General features: G+C 44.1%; 1 long non-coding RNA gene across 1 annotated transcript; it reads left to right on the top strand.

The window, feature by feature from the left end:
- The first annotated feature begins 940 nt into the window (after window positions 1-940).
- Window positions 941-6,691, top strand: LOC128350933 (uncharacterized). The gene is made up of 3 exons (XR_008319516.1): window positions 941-1,043; window positions 4,693-4,878; window positions 5,746-6,691. It is a non-coding gene; the product is annotated as an uncharacterized LOC128350933 (long non-coding RNA).
- The last annotated feature ends 4,022 nt before the right edge of the window (window positions 6,692-10,713 follow it).

Genomic DNA, 10,713 nt, shown 5'->3' with positions numbered 1-10,713 from the left:
CAAATTACAAACATACAAAACAAAACAAAAAGAACAGAACACCTACGTATGCTTGTTGGTCAAGGCCCTTTTCAGTCGTTCATTCAGGCTCCCTCAGAAGTCTGTTCCAAAGTCAAATGCTTTGTCTTGCTTTCATGCCACATTTTAAAGAATAGTCTGTACACTGCCACCTTGTAGTGATTTAATTTTGTCAACGTGCCCGGACTCTCTGCCACATACACATATTTAATACATTTACAGGATGATCCTATGTTATGACGGCGCCTTTGGACCCCTTTTGGGACCTTGCATGCTAGGCTATAAAACAGGCACAAGAAAGTCACAACCACAGGCTTAGAAGTCCAAATAAAATATTTTTTATTTAAAATAAAGTGGAGGGTTGGCTAGAATAGGACACATAGGAACATAGGAAGCTGCCATATACTGAGTCAGACCATTGGTCTATCTAGTTCAGTATTGTCTTCACAGACTGGCAGCGGCTTCTCCAAGGTTGCAGGCAGGAATCTCTCTCAGCCCTATCTTGGAGAAGCCAGGGAGGGAACTTGAAACCTTCTGCTCTTCCCAGAGCGGCTTCATCCCCTGAGGGGAATATCTTGCAGTGCTCACACATCAAGGGCACTCCTATGTTACACAGACACATGTTCATGTGTCTGGGCAGGCGCGTAACAATGATAGGGCAAGGGGAGACAGTTGTCTGGGGGCCCCACTGCCTGGAGGGGCACCCCAGAGGCACCTCATGTGACTCCCCATTGCCCCCTGCCCAGCCCCATAGCCTCTCAGCCACTTGCCCTCTTCGCCGTCTCTCCTGCTTGTTCTGCTGGCCCGCAATCGAAGCAGCAGGCAAGCTGCAAAGAGCTCCTTTTCTCCCGCCTCTCAGCTGATCGGTGGGTGGGCGGGGCTTCCACGGAGGCCTCTGTGTAGGCCGCAGTGAAGCCTGAACTCGAGTAGGGCCCAAGCCAGCCAGGAAGGAGGAGGCAGCCAGAGTGTTCTCTGCAGCAGAAGACCCCTTGCGGCCCTGCTTAACCCAGACCAGCATTTGCCAGGTAGAGTGTGAACTCCTTTTTGTGGTTACCTTTCCGCCCCCCCCCATATAGGGATCTGCTTGCCATAGGGCTTGGATATGGGGGGGTGGGGGGGAGGGACCGAGAAGTCTCTGAATATTTATTTTGAAACAGCTTGGAAAATTTGCTGACTTAAAAAAAACTATCTAAAAAGTCCTATAAGTGGCTTGTTTCATGGCAGAAAATTGCAAAAACTTCTGGAACAGTATTTTATTAATTTTATTTATTCATTCATTCATTCATTTATAAATGCACTTATGTTCAAGTTGTTTTGCAACCCAGAAGGTCTGAGTGAGAACTGTGAAGCATGTGTGGTGCTTTTATTTTATTTTTCTTGTGTGTGAACTGCTCCCCAATAACTTGCAGGGATTTCAGGGTAAATCTGGCCAACATGTGAATGCAGCACCTCCATTCCAGAGGAGATGTGTCTTAAAGGGCTTTAAAAGCCTCCTGTGAAAAACCTCCTGCAATCAAACTTGACTGAATTTGTTCAGAATTCTGAGAAAACAAACATAGGTTCACCCTGCATGGTTGAAAGTCTCCTTTGCTAATCTGCAGCGAGGGGCCCATTTTAATTATTCATCTTTCTAGTGTGTTCTAGGCATTAAAAGTAATACAAATGTATAGTACTCAATGTATATCACTATATATTGTGACGTGTGTGTGTGTGTATTCAGTGAAATGTATTTGCAGGCAGCATACTTATTTTGGACTATCAGACTTAAATCCTTGGGGGCCTGGGGTGTGCGGAGGCCCTGGACTTTGTGGGGGGGGGCCCATTTTAAAATCTTGTCTCTGGGCCCACTCCAACCTTGCTACGCCCCTGTGTCTGGGCTTTAATACTTTACCCTCTGCTCTTATTGTTCCTGTATGGGTGTTTGCAACTGAAGGGGACAGGGAGCAGTAATTGGCAGCTCAGCCTGGGAGGTTAGAAAAAGGATCCATCAGAGACCGAGGAAAGTAAGTGAGAGGTGTCAGTACCAAAACTAGCCACAAGCAGGGAAGCAGAGAGGGGAAGGATCTCAGGGAGAATTCAGAGAGAAAGAAAAGGAGAGGTCAGTTAGATGAACCGGGAAAAGTTTGGGGAGAGAGATAGACACCCCAACGAGTTTGAGTGAAGACCGAAGCCCTCTTCAGAAGTTATAAATCATAAGCGTGCACACTGCTTGTGAGGGGAAAATGCAGGGAAGAAGTCCTGCCCCCACTGTCACTCACCCCCCATGCCTGATGACCATGCTTATGGTGCCGTGTGTCTTAATGTGGCAGCGCCGTAAGCATGATAGCCAGCAATCCCATGAGCTGCAACCTTGATAGATTAAAATTAACTAGCTGGGCGCAGAGCATCTGCGCCTCTACTTTGCCACCCAACTGCCCAGCCCACTGCCTTCTTCTCCCCCCGTCCACAGCTGCCTTCTTCCTCTTCCCTGCCCGCCCCCATCTTCTTCTTTTCTGCCACCCGGCCACCCGCCTGCCCCCGCTTTCTGGCTGCCCACCTGTCGTCTGGCCATCCAACTGCCAGTCACGCTCCCTCGCTGGTCATGGCCCACCCACGGTCCTCTTCAGCCAGCCAGTGAACTGGTCGCCACCACTGCCGCCATATTCTTCCTCTCGCCCGTCCCCATCGCTATCGGCAGCTGCTTGCAAACTCTCGCAAGAGCTGCCACACATGGGATTAGCGATGGGCACATCTAAGAGAAATAAATAAATAAATAGATAGATAGATAGATAGATAGATAGATAGATAGATAGATAGAAGATGGGAATGGTCTTCAATGGAAAACAATAGAACAATGGATTGAAAGGAACTAGATGGAAAGATGGGAATACCTTGGAAGTCAGATGCTGGTTTTAGAGATTTTACTCTGTTGGTTCTTAGGCTCAGTAGGATCCAGGAAGGCTGACTGAGTGACTCTGCCTAGGTGAGGAATGTAGGTGCATGCTGGAAAGGGACAATCACCACTGCTTCCTGGTTTGGAAGTCTCAGGGATGCTTAAGAGTGGTCATTCAGGAAGCCTCTTTTGGGGTGCCAGGGAGCCCTGTACAGACTGTCATGGAGATAGGATGTGGTGGCCATGCTTCCTTCCTCACCTGACTCCCTAGGCTACTCTTAGCTTCAGTAGTAAACACTGGTCCCTGGTAAACACTGGTCCCTTCCGGGACTCTCTTTTTCAGGCACAAGTCACACCAGGCTAGGCACCTCTGTAGGGGTGGCGGGTGTGTGTGTGTGTGTGTGTGTGCAGCGAATCCCATTTCCGAACCTTGTAACACCAATGCATGTTTCCTCAGAAGAAAGTTCCATCAAGTTCAGTGGGACTTACTCCCAAGTAAGTGTGCATAGGTTTGCAGTTTTTAAAATGTAACTGAGGAAATGGCATAGCAACTATATTAAAACCAGCAGCAGAACCATGGTGACAAGTGTTAAAATACTGTTGTGACTGCCATCCTAATGAAAGCCATCAGTATGTGTGTGTGTGTGTGTGTATATATGCCTGGATATATACATACACACACACACACACACACACACACACACACACACACACATATATATGCCTGGAACTACTTACCTTGACAAATATAAGATCTCTGGAGAAATGTCAGAAAATTGGGCCATTCTGTATATGCATCATGGGTTACTCAGTCCTAAAGGACAGCTCCAATAGCATCCATGGCACTGCCACCATGGGAAACAAAAGTCAGTTTATATGTTATCTTTGTGATATGGTTGGCACTGCAAAGCTGCTCCTTTGTGTGTGTGGTTCCCATGCTGCACTGCTAATGCAGGGAAGCTTATGTCTTGTGGATAACCAAGGGTGTTTCCAGATGGAGAAAAACTACATTTTAAAATGGAACTCTTTAGCACTTATCTACACAGAATCCAGATGATGTTCTTGGCTGTTGCACAATTTCACAGCACCATCTGCTGGCTATTTGTTGCCAATCCACAATGAAAATCGGTCACTAACCGAAATAAAGAGATTTGACAATGAAAATCTGGATCCTAAGTAGATAAGCACTAAAAACATCTGTTTTAAAACATAGTATTTCTCCCTCTGGAAACACCCTAGGACATTTTAATGTTCCCTCCACTGAGGGATCAATTTCTGTGTTATCTGTCCACCAGGACTGGTGCTTCTGCATGGCTGGGTCACACTAATAACATTTGAAATAAGTTGGAAACCATGCAGGCTGTGATGATGATGAGGTTACATTCTGCACCAGCATTGTACGTTGCCCTCAATCCATGGCTGGGATCATAGACATTTGTGTAAGGTGTAGTCACATGATAAGAAATTCCCATGTCAGTGCTGTAAAGTGGGAGCTGGCCACTTTCTCCTTATCAAAGCACTTCCCTGCCAGGTTGGTCATGTACCCAACATGTGAAAGGTAAGGATGAAGTGATGGGCCTGTGAAAAGGCCAGTGTGAATATTTAGCCTGGTGAAAAAAGAGCTAGACTGAACCACTTGGAAAATTCAGTTGTCCAAAATGTGATTGCCTCTAAGACATACGATCAAAAGGGACCACATGGCCAACTTTTGGGGAGGATTATTAATTTCTGAGATAAAAGCAGAGCTCATGATCACTTACCTGCTATATAGACATTTTGGCAGACAATGGCATTCCTGACAGGTTCAAAGATACCAACTGCATCCTTGGACTAGGACTTAGAGACAAGAGTTCCTTATTAATCATGCATGATGAGACCTTCACAGCCTGATGCCCACATATCTCAGAGATCACCTCTTCTCCCACTTCTCCCCATACCTATATTGTTCATCTGCTCAAGCCCTTCTGCAGATTCCATCATTGTAGGAGGTAAGTACAGTTGCAGTTAGAAGCAGGGCTGTGGAAAGATCTTCCTCCTCATGTTTGCAATGGTCCCGATCTGGATTGGGGTGCGGGCTGTACATGCTGTTTAACACGCATACATGCACACACAGAAAACATATCTCATGTTTAAAGTAGCCTGTAGTTTGATCCACTGCCATCCTAAAATTCCTATGGACGAGAGGGGGCCAATATTTAGCCCACAGTGCTAAAATTATTTTAGGTCATGACGCTGGTGCAACTCCTCTATGGTGCCCAATTGGGGGCCCCCTTCAATCTTGCCCCTTTGGAGAGAGTTCAGTCCAAATTTCTAAGAATGGCCTTCCAAGTGCCTCAAATGCCCCCCTATGCTTGGAAACGGGCATGATCAAGGTTGAGGCCAGAGTGTGGTGGTCAATTCTTAATTAACCTCTGGATTAAATTATCCCTCAACCCTCAGGGCCTGGCCCCTCTGCCCCTACAGGTCAATTTTCAATCTTCCTGGAAATGGACCATGTGGACTAAATTGTCACTCCTAGGCTCCCCTGCCCTCCTACTTGCTATGGACCATGTCCAGGCGAAAACAGTCATCAAACAGAGGATAATGGACACTAAGCACCAGGCCGACCTAGGCAGTGTTCCAACCTTCCTGTCCTCAGAAAGACACAGATATTCTGCCTCCTCCACCGTGTACCTGTCACTGCTGGAAATCCCAAGCCACAGAAGGGCTTTTACCCTCCCCCATTGTCATGCCCTTCCCTCCACTGTATTGGAAGACAAGTACAGAAAGATCCCACTTGTGGAGAGACTTTGTCCCTGTGACTCTGGGGAGGCTGAAACCCCAGAACATGTACTCCTCTTTTGCCCCTTTTACAGAGACAGTCGGGCCAAGCTTATGTTCCCTCTACTTCACAAGGACCCTGGTCTCCCAAGTCATGTCCACACCCAGTTGGTGCTTTCAGATGAAGACCCAGCCTTCACGTATAGCACTGGCAAGTTCTGTGTGGCAAGAAAGAAGAGCAAACAAACAAACCCGTGAACAAAAAAATAAATGAACCAACTCTCAACACACTGAAGACAATCAACTGATATGGAATAGACTGATGTGAAATATGTAACAAAGATCGTTTTAGTGAAATTGACAAAGCCGCCTGGCCATATGTAGTCACTCAAGACACAGAAATTAAATAACTGAATTCAACATAGAAATGCAGCATACAGAACCAAAAAATCTACAGAACAACAATATGAAAAACTGATAAATGGTATATATAGGTATCCAGGCAGAGTCCAAGATGTTTTCTGGATAAGGAAATGTGATAAGTACACACAGTTCAGGTCACGAGTCCTTTAATTTAAAAAAAGCAAGCAACATGCTCTGTGATGTATGCAGTACGGAGCATAAGTCCTTAAATCATCATAAGTCCTTAACACAGGAAAAGGCCTTGACTGCCAGTTCATACCCTTGTATCAGCTCTGCATAGCTTTAAACTACTGACTATTTAATCTTTTCTAGTGCCCCTATTTAGATGTCTTATTTTATATACTCAATTTTAGCCTTTTTGCATTTTATATATTTCACATTTTATATGTTCTTTTTAAAAAATACAGCTGTTTAATAATCTGACAGCTACCCTCTTTTCTAAGGGTAGCAGCTCTATAGTATTGTAATACAGTTTTATCATATTAGAGTAGTAACTTTAAAGTAGTATAGTTTTATGGTTCCATAATTTGCTTCTATTATTATAAATCATGCTCTACTGTTCTGTCTTATGCTGGTCTTTGACTATAATAAAGATGATTGATTGATTGATTGATTGATCTTCAGAGTAGCACATGGCAAATATTTGAAGGTGCCAAAGAAAAAACCTATCAATAGCGAAACAGGACCCTCATGTTACTAGCACTGTGCAAGAGTGAAAGCACAAGCCATTTCCCTGACCCCTCCTCCTCCCCGCAACACCCTTAAGCAAGTCTCATCAATGGTGTGAGATGTGACACATTTGGCTGCAAGGGAAGAGGGAATCCCTGCTCATGGAAGACATCTTTGTCCAGTTCTGCAGATTCCCCCCTTCCCTTGCGGCCAGCAACTCCACTTCCCATACCATTACTGTACAGGAACTGCTTTTGGGGGGTTCAAGGAGCTACAGGGAGGAAGAGTGGGTGGGAGAAATGGCTTAAACTCATGCTACTGCACAAGCATCACTCTGGATGGTACCCCATTGTTTACAAGACTACATGATTTTTAAGATGGGAAAGGAAACAATATTTTGTCTAAAATATAAGATCTCTCACTCACACACATACACAAAATCCTGTTTCTCCATAGTTTGTACACTTTGAAATGTAATAGTAATAGAAATGTAATAGTAAAAAGAATAGTAATTCTTTTTTGCAAGAGTTACCAAATTCAGATAACAAAATTAACAGGAGTGTGCAAGAAAGACTTTGGCTCACATCCTAACAATATACACATACTTCTGAAAAAGCATATGTGCAATGCTAGTTTCCTTGCTTCTGAAGCATGGGTGCTATTGCACAAGAGTACATCAATTCTCTCCCCTCTCCCCTTGCTCTGGAAGTGTTGTTTTTGTTTTTGTTTTTGTTTTGGCAATGGAAACAGGTCCCTGAGGATTGTGCAGCCTTCAGGAGCTTACTTCTGCAGGTCAAAGAGTATTTCCAGACCAAGGGGGAAAGGACAACAATTGCTGCACTCTTGGTCAGGAATACCTGTGCTTCAGAAGTAAGGAAGCTAGCACTGTGCATATGGTTTTGTTCTGAAGCACATGCACACTGTTAGGATATCAGCCATTGTTTTGTTATTCCATTCATGTTATCATTCATTCATTCATTCATTCATTCATTCATTGTACTTGCATTCCTTTCATAATTAATTTCATCTGTTATCATTATTCCAATTTACTTGCATTGCCTCTCTATTTCACTATTGCAGTAACAGAGCTTCTCTCAGTGCCTGCCTCCTGCCACGACCATTTTGTTTCCCCACAATGCTCTGAGCATTGCATCGATCCTGAGCATTGTGCGAAAAAATGGTGATTGATACAAAATGGCAAGTCCCCTGGAGGCTGCTATTTCGTCTCCAAAATATCCTGGAATTATCAATATCCAGGGTTTTCAGGGAAAACAAAATTATAGTGCTGGAAGGCAGCTGTCAAGAGGAGTTCTGTTGCTGTCAGGGAAGATAAGTCTCCCTGAATAAGTTTCAAATGGGTAATGAAAGGGCTATGGAAATGAAACCATCATGATTCATTCAGAAACCATCATACATGTCATACCAATTGAAAAATGAACCAAACAATCCTGATTCAATTAGAATTTGATGTTTGAATATCATCATTTCAGTACATCGCAATAAACCTTACCTTTAATAAAACTGTTTTATAATATTATAGGAATAATGACATTTTATGTATGTTTGCTACAAAATGTAGCCTTTAAAATAATCTATGCTTTTTATAAGTCTTCAAAGAATTAGAAATCATTTCCCCGTGTGTTTTGAAAAAAAGGAATATTAGAATGTGTGTTTATTTTTATAGCAATAAATTAAACATTTGTTTCATATCAAATGTGGAAAGGGAGAGAGGCAACAAGGAGGGGTCATAACTCAGAGGTAAAGCCACTTCTTTACATGTAGAAGTCCTTATCACCTCTTGGTAGAGCTTAGAAAGATTCCTGTTTGACTCCTCTGCAGTCAATATAGACTGTACTGAGCTAGACTGATCAATGATCTGACTGTATAAGGCAGCTTCCTATGTTTCTATCTGCTTCGGATCCATCTTTAGGTTGGCCAGGCATATACTTTATTGAAAGCTATACCGGGTAGCAAATGGTAATTTATTTATTATTTATTTATTCGATTTATATACCGTCCTTCCAAAAAAGGCTCAGGGTGGTTTACATCAAAATAAAACAATTCAAATCAATTAACAGTTAAAATCAACACTATAAAAACAGCATAAAACTAATTTACAGTAAAAACATTTAAATAGTTAAAAACCCTAGAAAACCAGGCCGAACACTTACAGCAGTTAAAAACAATTTACAACAAATTAAAAACCCTGGAAGGCCAGGCCAAACAAATAGATTTTAAGAGCTCTCCTGAAGGCCAACAATGAATTTAGATTACGAATTTCTGCCGGGAGTGCATTCTACAGCCCTGGGGCAGCTATAGAGAAGGCCCGCCTCTGAGTCACCACTAAATGAACAGGTGGTAACTGGAGCTGGACCTCCACGGATGACCTTAACGTGCAGGGAGGATCATGTAGAAGAAGGCACTCTCTAAAATAAAACGGACCTAAGCCATTTAGGGCTTTAAAGGTAATAACCAGCACTTTGTATTTTGCTTGGAAACATATTGGCAGCTAGTGTAACTGTTCCAAATCAGGCATAATATGGTCTCTCCAGATTGCCCCAGAGACCAATCTGGCTGCCGCATTCTGAACTAACTGAAGTTTTCGAATTACATACAAAGGCAGCCCCACATAGAGCACATTGCAATTGTCAAGCCTGGAGGTTACCAGCTGATGCACCACTGTTTTGAGGTCATCCTCTTCAAGGAATGGGAACAAATCAGCCGAAGCTGACAGAAAGCACTCCTGGCCATGGCCTCCACCTGAGATACCAAGGTGAGGCCTGGTTCTAGGAGTACTCCCAAGCTGTGCACCTGCTCCTTCGGGGGGAGTGTAACCCCATCCAGCACAGGAAGCTCTAACTCATCCCTTAAATTCTGAGCCCCTACAATGTGCACCTTGATCTTGCTTGGATTCAGCTTCAATTTGTTACCTCTTATCCAGCCCATTACTGCCTGTAGGCAGGCATTTAGAGGATGAGTGCCATTTCCTGATGATGAAGATGAAAAAGAGAAGTAGATTTTAGTGTCACCCGCATACTGATAGCACCCAGCACCAAATCTCCTGATGACCTCATCCAGCAGTTTCATATCAAAAAGCATTAGTTACAGAATGGAGCCCTGCAGGACGCCATATAACAGCTCCTGTTTTGAAGAACAATTGTCACTAAGCTCCACCTTCTGGAATCTACCTGAGTGATAGGAGCGGAACCACTGTAAAGCAGTGCCCCCTATCTCCAACTCCCCCAGGCAATCCAGAAGGATACCATGATCGATGGTACTGAACACCACCGAGAGATCCAAAAGAAGCAGCAGAGTCACACTCCCTCTGTTGATTCCCCAGTAAAGGTCATCCATCAGACTGACCAAGGCTGTCTCAACCCCATAGCCAGTTCTAAGGCCAGTTTGAAATGAGTCTAGATAATCAGTTCCCTCCAAAACCACCTGGAGCTGGTCGGCCACCACCCTCTCAATCACCCTGCCCAATCAAGGGAGATTGGAGATTGGCCTGTAACTATCCATTGCTAAGGGGTCCAGGGAAGACTTCTTAAGAAGTGGCCTAACCATTGCCTCCTTCAGACAAGGAGGCACCCTACCCTCCCTCAGTGATCCATTTATGATGTTAACTAGGCCACCTCCAACAATCTTCCTGCTAGACAGAAGCAGCGAAGTCAGGCAAGGATCCAGAGAACAGGTGGTAGGCCGCACCATCCCAAGCGGCTTGTCTACATCCTCAGGAATCATAGATTGAAACTAATCCAACCTAATATTGCAAGAGGGATTGCTGGACACCTCCTTCAGACCTTGCAGAAATAGTGGAGTCCAAGATGGCCTGAATACAGGAGATTTTGTCCACAAGAACCCATTAAAAGTGTCACAGCAGAATGACCCCAGGGACTGATTTAAAACAGAAGGAGCAGAGATTAAACTCCTCACAACCCGGGATAGTTCTGCCTGATGTGGACCTGCAGACG

This window comes from Hemicordylus capensis, chromosome 3 (assembly GCF_027244095.1).
Source record: "Hemicordylus capensis ecotype Gifberg chromosome 3, rHemCap1.1.pri, whole genome shotgun sequence".
NCBI classification, from domain to species: domain Eukaryota; kingdom Metazoa; phylum Chordata; class Lepidosauria; order Squamata; family Cordylidae; genus Hemicordylus; species Hemicordylus capensis.
The sequence above is the reverse complement of the archived record's forward strand: the minus strand, read 5'-3'. Positions and strand labels throughout refer to the sequence as shown.